Consider the following 12,537-nt stretch of genomic DNA (forward strand, 5'->3'; position numbering starts at 1 on the left):
AGTCAAACCCAGACTGCAAAACATATACATCTACATTTTTTTATAAATGTTCCCCCTTTCACAAGGATAACTGACTACGACAAATGAAAAAGTGGAAATGACGATTTGTTTTCCTTCACTCCTTGATCATATTTTGTATTTAAATGGAACACCAGCACTAAAATTGTAATGAAGACCTGAAAAAATGAATTAAAGCTCCAGTACCTAGTTTCATTCCAAATGTGTGAAAAGATTTCCAACATTGAGGTAACCCAAAATGTGATTCAGACGCACAATCAGCACAATTATATTAATTTGCATGACACTTTGATTCACATTCAGAAAAGCCTAACTTGTAAAAGTGCATGCTTAGCCGATGTTCATATTCCGCTGGAGGATTCTGCATAATTTCTACAAGGACCGAATATGACCCCATATGGCAAGCAAGGTTTATTGCCTGCACATTTCGTCTGACCTTTGTGCTACACAGGTTGAAAGCCCCCCCTTCATCCTTGTTCACACCAACTGAGTTCCTGGGAGACTTGTAAAAAATAAAATAAAATCCCACTTTTCCTTTGTGGAAGGCTGAGTTTTTGTTCTTTGGTCATACATCTGTCAACTTTCTGTTATTTCCATTCAGTTTATCAGTATTAAAACTCACAGGTTCCCATACTCTACAGCTTTATTTCTTTTTTTTACCTCTTCTGCTCGCCACCTTTTTTTTTTCTTCACAAATGTATATTTCACAACTCATTCTCCTTTTTCTCTTGGTATTTCTCACTCCATTTTTTTTATTTTTTTTTAGCTCTCAGAAAGATAATAAGCTGCTGGGATTTAGTGCTTATACGCACTGAATCATATATAACCACCCACCCCTCCAAAAGGCAAGGAATGTTGTCTTTGAGGATCTATCATTTGGAAGCATCAGATTCTGATGACATTCACATGTTGGCCATTTTTCTTTTTCCTTTAGGAAGCATTTAACCATCAAGTAACATTAGACTGCACATAATAACACATAACAAATATAAGTTCAAAAAAACCCGTTTTTTTTTCCCAATTGCCTCCTTATTATTTATCTTTATTTTGAGGCAGTGGCCGTGTATCATGTTTTAATTGATCAACATATAATGTAAACTTAATTAATATTAAATCACTGAATATGTATAAAGCTGTAAAGGTGGTGAATTTTTAACCCATTCATGGGCAGGGTGGCAATGTTTTGCCTCATTGAGATAAAAGTCTCCTAAGAGGCCACAATCAAGGCAATAGCACTTATTTTTTGTTTATGGTTAAGTTATATGATAACTTTACTAATTCATAATCTCGTCCCAAAAATGGGATGCTGCCCGAGAGAGAATACTTGGGTTTTCTCGTCCCAAAAAAAACAGAATCTGAATCACAATAAAACACTTAAATATTTTGATATTCTGAAGGGTATAATGCGTGGAAACCATGATGTCCCGAAAATGGGACGAATGGGCTAAATGCACACATGAAAGATTAAACATTTATCTTAAAAACTGAAAATCCTTACTAAAGGTTAGTATTGATTAAAATGGTTGATGCGAAATTTAATCTAAACTCAATTGATCGATTGGATTGCTGTACAAGTCCTGTTAAATTAAACCTACAATATATACAAGCCCAACTACAGTACTTGTCCAATCCAGTTTAGGAATTGTTTGCAGTGTTTGTACAAAGTAAGCCACAGTGGTCAGACAATGTTTAGTTTTTGTTATCGCGGATCAGCCACGACATTAGTTTTAAACTTTTCAAAACACAGCCTCGCTATTGTTGTTGTGCAACAAAAGCCAAAGCGCTCGAAGGGATTTTGTATCTGCAAAGAAAACAGCATATAAAACCCGGAACATGGATGAATTAGCTTTAGTCTGAAAAGGAAAACGCCCCATCAAGAATTAGATCAGGTCCGAGGCAAAGACCTGAGATCTCTCTTGTGACTTTCTTTGGATGCAACAGCCGCAACAACAACCGAACAAGTACAATTTGGATCAAATCTGGACAGATCTTATGAGAAGCCTCTGCTGGCTTTTATTCGGGAGCCCAAACAAGTGGGTTGGGCTTGGTGTCCTGGGGCCCTCTTGCTTCTCTTGACATTGCTCAAAGTGAAGCCTGGAATTTCACCCACTCATCACTTTCTCTCCAGCTTTCTTTGAAGCTTAGTGGCGCTTGCATTTATTTTTTATTTTTTTTTGTAAATGTGAGAGAGACAGGGTAACAGGTGATGCATTGGTTGCCAAGGCCCCAAAAGTCACTGGTGGGACTGATTGCACAGATAACTGCATGTCAGTATGAGTTAACCCAACTCTCCTTCCATCGTCTTTGACCCATTTTGTATACTGTTCAATCGCATCGCAGGTCTGATGGAGTCTATACCGGTGAACCCAAGGAATGGTCACTAGTGATTTGGAAGGGTTAACCCAACCAAGTTATACGGAATAGTCCATTTGATGGCTAACAGGTGATGATGACAGAATCATCAGGTGTACGCAATTGTTTTTTTTTTTATCCTTTTAAAAAAAGCATAAAGTCATGACATATTTAAATGCATTTCTGCCACAATGTTTTGCTTCAACTGGAAGAACATTTTGCTGTTCTTTATGGTGTGTACAACTTTCCACCTCTTGGCAGTATAATATGACAGAGACGTGCACGATGATGGATTTTAGAACTGACTCAGGAATCTTCCTGGTTTATCACAAAGAATTAAGTGTATATGCCCGTTTGTATTCTTGTAGTGTCTGTCTACATGTGTTGCGCCACCATTTGTGTTCGAATATCCATTGGTTATCACAACACGATGCTGCTGCTATTTGTTAACCCATTTGTAGTTTTGGGTTGTTTGTCAGCGTTACACTAAACAGACGACGCTAAGCTCTGTTTGTTTTAAATACACGGTGTAATTCTATTTGTTTTACATTGAGCTTGACACCAAACCTAAATGGGGAGTGAAAACGAAGAGCCTGAACCTTATTTTTTAAACAGTTATCTGCCAAACTAATGCCTGCTATGCAAAAAATTAAACAGACACGCACATTTTTTGGTGGGATAAAGACAAAATACACAACTACCATGCAAGTCTGTTTCTGTGCATGTGGAGGATTTCTAGCACGTTCTGCTGCCCACCCTTTGTTGGAAGCAGATGCCCTCATGCCTTAACACTCGCATATTTTATGCAACGTGTCATCCACATCTGCGCGCGCTGCAGCAAAGCTTCCCTAACGACAGAATGAAAGCAACGTCGTATGCACACAATTACCAAAAAAAAAAACCATCAGCGCCATCTTTTTTTCAACTCTCCCTGGGTGCAAAAGACTTATGAGATCAAGTCTCTTGTTTGTCTTTAATTGCAAAAGACAATCCAGCATTAACACGGGGAATTCCACTCAAGTCAACTAACATAAGTGAGTTCAGCAAGTCTCTTAAGTTCATGGAGTATTGATCGTTGATTCCCAATAACGACGGGAAATTCACATTTTCCATTATTTTAAAATAACTTTTCCCCCCAAATTATACACTATTCACTGCAAGTAATATATCTTTGTTCATCTATCTATGTCACTGAGGTAGAGTGTCAAGCAGACAATGAAATGTTTTTCCACTAGATGGCAGAATCTGCAATAAAGCTATGCATCCAGCACTTGCCAAATATCACAGTCCAGGAGTACATTATTTCAATTCATATGTTTTTTGTAACTTTTTTTCCCCCATTGGAGTTCCCTAATATTTTTCTCATGTAAAATATGTGCCTTAGGTCAATGAAGGTTGGGAAACACTGCTTATAAATGTGCTGTTGATGATTAGTTCCAAACATCCGCATTCTTATTCGACTTGTATCCTGCATTCACGCAACTTTACTGCACAAACCTTAGTTACTGTATTTTAGTTTGATTTCTACTCACTCGATCAGTACTCCTTTGTTTCCCCAAAATCTTTCCCACACCAGTAAATTGCTCTTTTCAGTACAACCACCACTACCACTACAAACAAAGATCAGGACTCTAAAGCTACACAAATATTTTATGACACTGGAAAAAATGCGATTGAACACGACTGCAGTTTGTCTGTTTCAAATTATAGAACAGAGAGATACAACATCTATAAGAAAAAAAAAGTCTCTCAGGAACGCCAATAATGTTGCTTGGTCAGTTTGACCTGGGGTGTGTTTAATTATGCAAAAGTCTCGGAAACCATAGAAAAATCTTTCACCATGATCTGCATGATGAACTGGTGTGATTTTTTTTTTTTTTTTTTTAATTTGTAGTAGCGGATTACGTTTTATTTAATGTCCAAATGGATGAACATAACAGGAGGAGTAACAACAAATTTGATACATTTACTAGATCCATGTGAATATCATTCTTTTCTGTTTAGGACACTTTTGGACGAATAAAGTGGGTCAAATTGACTCACCAAATTTATTGCTGTTCCTCAGATACAAATCGAGGTGAGGGAGGAAAGCTGATGCGCATAAAAATGTGCCAACATCTGCATTCAAAACTCTTTTTCCAGCCATAAAATTCTCCCTCGCATGAAGTCATCAATGATAACGACGGCCAGAGTCACCAAGCACAAGCAGACATATTTCCGCATCTCACTTGTGCGACACAATGTGAGGCGTGATTGTTCTGGAACATTGACTCGGACAGTATAGATGCACATTGTGCTCAAACAATGCGTCCCTTCTCTCAAGAAACTCACATCTTGACAGGACACCATCAGAGTCCATCACACACAAAAACTATTCCAACACACCGGAATATGATTTATGTATGTAAAACATTCTTTTTCACATTCACATAACCTTTGAAACTTGCGTTATATTTGGGTAACACCTCCATGTATCTATTTTACACAAGACTGATGACCTCGAGAGAAATGTAATAATTCTGCTTCGCCTGGGAGGGATCTATCAATTTCCTAATTCCTTATTTTAATCTTGGGTTCACAGTTAGTCCACTTTCAGTAAAATAGTAATTTGCAAAATAACCTGACAATGACTGACCAAATATGTAAGAGATGCACAAACTGACTTGCCAACCACAGTATCAAACAAATTAAGTGACAAAGTAACTATTAACAGACTACATCCAACTTACCAACAAACCAATCATCTGCTCGAACTAGATAGTTAGCTACTTAGATAAGTAACTAATCTTATAATTATTCATCGAAGTAACACACAAAGTTGAAAAGATCTACACAAAAAAAGGTTTAATCAGTTATTAAATTGTTAGACATATTGTTTGGCTATATTGAGAAGAAAATGCTATTTTTGTTACTATTTTGACACATCATGTCCATAATGCTTCATGTTATAATAAAAGGAAATATTCTTTTTGGTAAATTTGTGGAAGACCATAAGACCACATTCTTATAGTTATATACTGTATACATTTTTTTTAACACTATGGTGGTAGTAGTTCTGCTGAAGTAGTTTGAGTGCTTTAAAGTAGTGAGGCTCAAAGTGTGTGATGCACTGTACGTATACCACAAACTAGTGTCGCTCCCTCTCATGGATTACCAAGTATCACTGCTCAAGTACTGTTCAGTTGTATTTAACTTTAAATTTCAACATATTTGTATTTAATCTTTAAGTAATATTTGTTTTTAAGCATGTATGTGAGTTTCTTTCGGCTCGTTATTGTAATTTTTTAAATTTAAATGACCTGTGCATTAAGTGACTTTCAATAATGAAAATACATTTGCAGTCTAGATTTTTATTAAAGGTTGGGCCTACTATGGTGCTTATTTGGGTCTTGAGGGTGGAGAGCAACAAAGATTTCTAAGTGGTACTTGGTGTGAAAAGTTCGAGAACCACTGCGCTCAACTGATTTACGGCTGAGCTCTAGAGGCATATGCGAATTTCTGTTCAGAAATGGAACCATAAAAAGCGAGGAACATGCGTGTTTTGAATAGTAATATCTTTTATATATAGAAAATCTGGTCTGAAAAACTGCACGAGATTGATGTTGCTGTTTTACATTTGTACAGCCAATGTGCCAATAGTCTTGCAAAGATGTCAGGTCGAAACGGGGGAATCCTCGTGCTTGAAAGTAGTCCCAATGACTTTTACATGTGTTTATCCGACATACTGGAACATCTGTAATATTATAGCTCCGGTATGACAGAAAAGGAAACTCCGTTAACTGGGACATTTTATCGATTGAGTGAAGGAATATGAAACATTGGGGGATTCTGCAATGTGTGGTCCACTTCAGTCAAGGTATCATAAATATCAAATTCAGTTATAAATCTTTGTGGCAACACGAATATTTGAGGAAAATAGTATAAGGCTATTTTGGATCATCAAAGTACAGTCCAGTCTACAGATGGAGGTGTGCAATATTATGCTCAAGTGGCAAATTTTATTATTAAAGTAGGCATAGGCCAAGGTTATTGGAAGATGGTTAAAAAATGTTCAAATCTGCATGTACAGTTAGATTTTTTTTAAAATATTGGATTAAGTCATTCTGATGCTTTGTATATTTTATGCTTTAATGTAATTATGATTATTTAATAAAATTGTTCAAAGTATCTGTGAAATAGCTAATTTAATGTTTTGATACCATTATTTACAATAAGTAAATCAACTATTTTTATTAAATAAATGTTAAATATTACATTGTTTACTATGTTAATTTTACTGTATTAAAAGTCTAAAATTATATATTCAATTTTATTAGTATAGCTTTGATTTCTTATTTACAAACTATTAAGCAATTTGTCAATCAGATAAATTAGCAATGTAATTTATTTGTAAAACTGACTATAATAATAGTAATGGTAATATTACTATTGAATAATGAAGAATGCTGCATCAGCGATTCTAAAAATGGGTAGATGAACGGTTTGATGGATCTTTTTTTCCTATTCATTCCAACTAACCAACTAGCCATAAATTAATGCATAATAGTAATGGTAATATTACTATTGAATAATGAAGAATGCTGCATCAGCGATTCTGAAAATGGGTGGATGAATGGTTTGATGGATCTTTTTTCTATTCATTCTAACTAGCCATAAATTAATGTAAAAGAAATATTTACAGGACTCTTGATATTATCATTATTAGTAATTAACAAATTGAACGAACCATCCATGGCGTGCTGACCGTATTTTGCTCACCTCTGCTTTTCACAATGTGCCACTCAGGGCAAATATTACACTCCAAGGGAATTGCGAATGCTTTCTTGCAAGGACCAAATATGTTCCAAAATTAGCCATCAATGATGCGAATACAGTATCTTTGAGGGTACGACCCCCATGTGTGAGGGAAGCACATCTCTTCACTTTCATGAGAGAGAGTGAGAGAAAGAGAGAGAGAGAGAGAGAGAGAGAGAGAGAGAAAATCTTCTGTCCAACAAGCTGTGAAGAGGCTAAACACACAGACCGCATTGAAAACCCTCATGGCCCACCAACAGGCGGTACGCCGCCGCTGTCCTTCAGCCTCTGCAGTCACGGCGTACACAACCTTGCCCCAACTTAGTATTTAGGTTGGGCCGCAACCTTGCAATTATGGACTCCGCTCACCAGATTGTGGCATTTAGTAAAGTGAGCTTGATGTTTTCAGTGACTGACAGGTGGGTATTATCTCACTTGTAACAAGTAACGTCTGTCTTTTTAAATTGACCTCAGATCAATTGCTCTGGATTATTTGTAACAGCATATCCAAAGACACCTCCTATGCCCTTACATTTCCCACAAAAAAAGAGAAATTTTTGAGCAACTCAACATCTCTGTAGCAATTTTGCTGGATCATTATCAAGCGGAAGACTTCCCCAGGTGGAACGTTACATCTTGTGAAATGGAAAGGTTAAAACCAATTAGAGTACTGTTTGAAAGAATCACCGGGGGTGACGGAAAACATGCGCCGAGGGAGTGCCGAATTACAGCAAGACAAGGCCAACCTATGGAGGATAAACTCCAAAGGGTAAAGCCCTCGAGATGACCTGGGCAACAAGAGCCAGCTGTATCAACAGCCATTATGCAGCCAAACGTCGACATGGTACATGCAGCACATCATTTGAACGTGAACAACAGATTTTCATAGGGCACTTGGAATTGAAGAATTTAAAGTTTTTATCTTCATCAGTTATCTTTAGTCATGTTTCCTATCATACAGAATTGTCTCTGCTTGTAATGCTGTGGGCCAATTTGACTGAATAATGAAACTGCAAGGGATTAAACATTTTTGCTTTTTTATTTGCTATAAATTACAGAATGTTATATATATTCTTATACATATGTATATGTAGCATATTTTTTGCTGAATAAATTGAGTGTGTCACCATGAACATTGTTAGTAAAAATTAATAAATAAATCAATACATTTTACTGAGAGGACTGTTTTTACAAATCAACATTTTCTGTGAAGACAATTAGTTTTTAGTACAAAGTGTTACTTGTGTTTAATGCTTTAATAGTTGAGAATGGCAGAAGAAAGGTGCAACCACAAATGATTAAAAAAAAAAAAGCAGCACATTCTTGCGTCAGTCCAGCTAAATTGTCAAGCTCATTAGTGAGACCTGAACATTTTGGAGATTAGGTTAAGTGTAAACGAAAGCCTAACTAGATGATCGATGCAAAAGATGCTTTAGAATCAAAATCCTGCAAGTTGTTCTCTCAACTTGTCATCAGTCAGTCATCTGTGAGCTGAAACGGTCCAATTGAAAGTATCAGCACAGCGACGGGGGCCAAATCTGTAATATTTTCCGATTCGAGCCAAAGCCACGAGTTTCAACATCTGGAAAGCATCCCCCGCTCCCCTCTGCCCGAGCCTCCATTTGCTGACTGCAATCATTTCATTTCTAAGTAGTTCCCATGAAGCTGTCGTCCTCACGGACGCAGCTCGCTTCGTTTTGCCACCAAGAAGACCAAAGGGACTCTCTAAACACTAAGCAACGTTGTCCGTTTGAAATGAGACTTCAATGTGAAAGTATGCAACGAGATCGCCTTAACGGCGGGAGGGAAAAATGCGTGCAATCGAGTCATAGCTTAAAAATGCAGCATGTGGTTCTAATCTAAGCTGTCTGCGAACCTGGTTGAGTTCTCCTGTTTGGACGGAACCACTGGTGAAAAAACAGCCCGTTTCTTGTGATGTCGGTGATGTGGCGAAAACAACTGGAAACAATTTGGAAGTCAAAGTGGATTTTGTTGATTTGGAAAAGCACATTTGGAGCCTTTTCTCTGTTTAATTCTCTTCTCGGGCCGCTTTGTAGTGTCGGTTGTTGAAAAGCAGGTGATGCTGAAACATTCCAAAGTGGGCCACTAGTTTAACTCTCCTGTTACCTTGTTTTGGTCACTTGGACAGTGAGGATGTACATGGGTCAATTTGACCTGGTTTGACTATATAAATATGTTTGAAATGAAAACTCAAAATCTTCATAAATATTGATTAGGTCATTATTAACCCTTCTGTGACGTTCGTTTCTCAGTAATGACAAGAAACAGATCGCTTTCACCCGCATCACATTTAAATTTACAAAAGTATTATAAATGAAACAACTCTTGATTAAATATTGTTTATAACCCCTTGTGAACTCAATTACCTTATTAAAAGTATACTTGATTATATTTAAGGAACTATACTACTGAATATTAAATACTTTAAATCACTTTAAAATAACTCAATTTAGCACACAACATATCAGGAGCATTGGCTGAAGAGGTACAGTAAATTTGTACATTTGTAAGTCTAACACAAGTTTCACAGGATAAAAAAAAAAAAAATCCCTTTTTTGTGACATGGAACCGGGTCAAATTAGACCTGCCACACAACATGCACAGTTGAACTGCACTTTGATGTGAGGCTCTAAGTGGTATCTTTGAAGACCTTATACAACCATAATGTCAGCGTTTGGAGGGAGTCATTTTCGCAGACACACACACACACACACAGGCAGGGGTGTGGCTTGATCATCTATTGTTTTCCTTCCATTATCCAGACCACATGACAACCGACGTACTGCTAATGCTTTTTGAAGGCATTTTGAGATCTAGGTTCATGACGGATCTATACTGTGTTTTGATCCAGACCATCTTAGCAAGTAGTTCTCAGGATGAGGTTCCCGGGTTCCTTAAAGTTTGCAAGTCATAACTTGGGGGGGTCCGCAAAAAATAGCATTCAGTAATACCTAAATATGGGAACTGACATACCAATAGGTCGCACATACTAAAACAATTCCCTTAGTTTGCTTCCCTTCCCTTACTTGGCCCACTTAAAAGTATGGAATGAAATACTACTTTGGGTCATAGGTTTCCAACAGTTGGATAAATCACTGCTTTTGCAATGTATAAATGGACACAATGTTGTTGGCAATGTTCAACGCTTGACTCCGTGATCGGCTTCTATGGGCTCCTTTCTTGATGGATCGCGAACAATGTGAAAAGAATTTTGCTCATGGACTGTTTCTTCGTGGGAATTAAGTTGTATTTTTTTATTAGGCATAGAGGAGTCAAAAAAGTTGTTAAATGGAGCCACCAAATGACCAATTCCTCTCTGTTCTTCTCTGTTCACACCATTGTTCTTAGCGTTAGCTATGGATGAATACATTTAAATGAAGTTATTTTTATGATGTATTGTTATTTATTTGGCATTCAGCTTCTGAGTGAGGTCTAGGAACATCCATCCATCCATTTTCTTAGCCGCTTATCCTCACAAGTGTTGCGTCACTGCTGAAGCCGTGAACGGACAGGAGGCAGGTAACACCCTGAACTGGTTGCCAGGCAATCCCAGGGCGCATAGAGACAGATAGCCTCACTCACAATCACACCTAGGGGCAATTTAGAGTGTCCAATTTATGTTACATGTTTTTGGAATGTGGGAGAAAACCGGTGTGCCTGGAGAAAACTCACGCGGGCATGGGGAGAACATGCAAACACCACTCGGAGAGTCGGGATGGAACCTTGGGCCTCAGAACTGTGAGGCCAACGCTTTATAGCTGCACCACCATGCCGTCTGGGTCTAGGAAAAGTTTCGGAAAAACTTTGAGAACCCTTCATCTATGTCATTTCCTCCAGTGAGCTTATGAGTCTTTTTGGTGATGCCAACACCCCCCACCCACCCCAAAAAAATGCTCACGTGCAGGCAAACTGTCCACACATGTGCAAGCATATGACTTTCATCCAACGCTATGCAACCTGGTGTGATTTGAGCCCTCAATGCATCCCTCTCAAATCCCACCGGGTTCCTCAGAAATCTTTCCAGCAAACCCATTGCCCTCCAGACAACGTGTCAGCTTGCAGCTATGTAGGACTCGTCAACAGCCAACCGCACAACAGTTTTCCATCCCGAAAGTGCCATCGAACCGGAGCAGTAACTTTAGTCAGGATGCCTCGATATTGTGTTAGGACCATTTCCACCCTAGAAGAGGCCATGGTGAAGAGGAGCCTTAACAGTGGATCCTCTGAATTCATAAGGGTGCAACACATTTTCCCTTAGAAACCACTTTCTTGCCTGCAAAAAAAAAATGAAAAATTCTACGGAAAGATGACTTCAGGATCACAGCATACAAGTACACACAGACAATTGTCTTATAAGGTTGGAAAAGAACATAGCACTAGCCTTGTTGGCTGTTTTAATAGGGATGAATCTAACTGGAATTTTGCAAGGGACTGGCTTTTTTTATGTGTCAGTGTTTACAGTTTTTCTGCACATTTTTTTTTATGGGCAATATCGCCATTGTTCCACTGCGCTCCCAAGTTTACTTACCCTGGAAGAATTTTAAAAAAATATTGAGGAAATATGAAAATACATAAATCACGACCTTATTATTTTCTTTATTGACGTGTGTTGTTCTGATCGGGTTTTAAGTTTCATATGAATCCACTGAAAAGTAAAGTAACTGTTTTAGGTTATGATTCGAATTCTGCCAGAGCATGTACATTTAAAAGCACAAATATGAAGTAAATAAAACTTTACATTTGCATGAATTGTCTTAGAATGTTGTGGGTCAGGTTGAGATGCTTCAAAGTTAGAATTAGTCTGTCAATACAAAACCTCTTCTTGGCTAAATAAGTGTACTCAAAAAATGTAATAAAAATGTTACTACTTAGGTATACACAACTGTGGTGTTTTCAGTTTGAACACTTTTGAAGCAGTAATAGTGGACTAGGTCAGTCTGACCCAGGAGCATTATTCACATATCTGCCATTCCTGAGAAACAAATTAAAATTGATGGCCTTGACTTTTATATTTACCACAAGATGGGGCTGTATCTGTCACCCTTATTAATACAGTGTCAAAACGTCCTATAAATATATTAACTTTCTCAGCGGCTAGTGTAGACTTAATTGAAAGACTTATTTTGGCCAGCCTCGTATAGGAGACATCAGATGTAGCTCTCAGAGAGCTCAATGAGATCATCACTGTGTGACATCAGTGGATCAAATTCTCTGACTGGGAAGGAAAAAAACGGGGGAAGCACAGGTCAACTAAAACAAGACTACTCAGGTGTTCCACCTCTTTGGCTTGCCAGCTGAAGACTTTAGCAGCCCTCGTTAGTCCTCCTGGGCCTTTACATGACTCAGATGCTC

At 37.9% G+C, this 12,537-nt stretch overlaps 2 protein-coding genes across 3 annotated transcripts in view; one reads left to right on the forward strand and one right to left on the reverse strand.

The window, feature by feature from the left end:
• col5a2a (collagen, type V, alpha 2a) overlaps positions 1–12,537 on the reverse strand; it is a 40,216-nt gene that overhangs the window by 26,800 nt on the left and 879 nt on the right. The gene's annotated exons all lie outside the window — the stretch shown is intronic.
• Positions 1–12,537, forward strand: part of slc4a3 (solute carrier family 4 member 3) — an 82,699-nt gene that overhangs the window by 1,792 nt on the left and 68,370 nt on the right. The window lies entirely within an intron of this gene.

This window comes from Syngnathoides biaculeatus, chromosome 14, assembly GCF_019802595.1.
Source record: "Syngnathoides biaculeatus isolate LvHL_M chromosome 14, ASM1980259v1, whole genome shotgun sequence".
In the NCBI taxonomy this organism is placed as follows: Eukaryota; Metazoa; Chordata; class Actinopteri; order Syngnathiformes; family Syngnathidae; genus Syngnathoides; species Syngnathoides biaculeatus.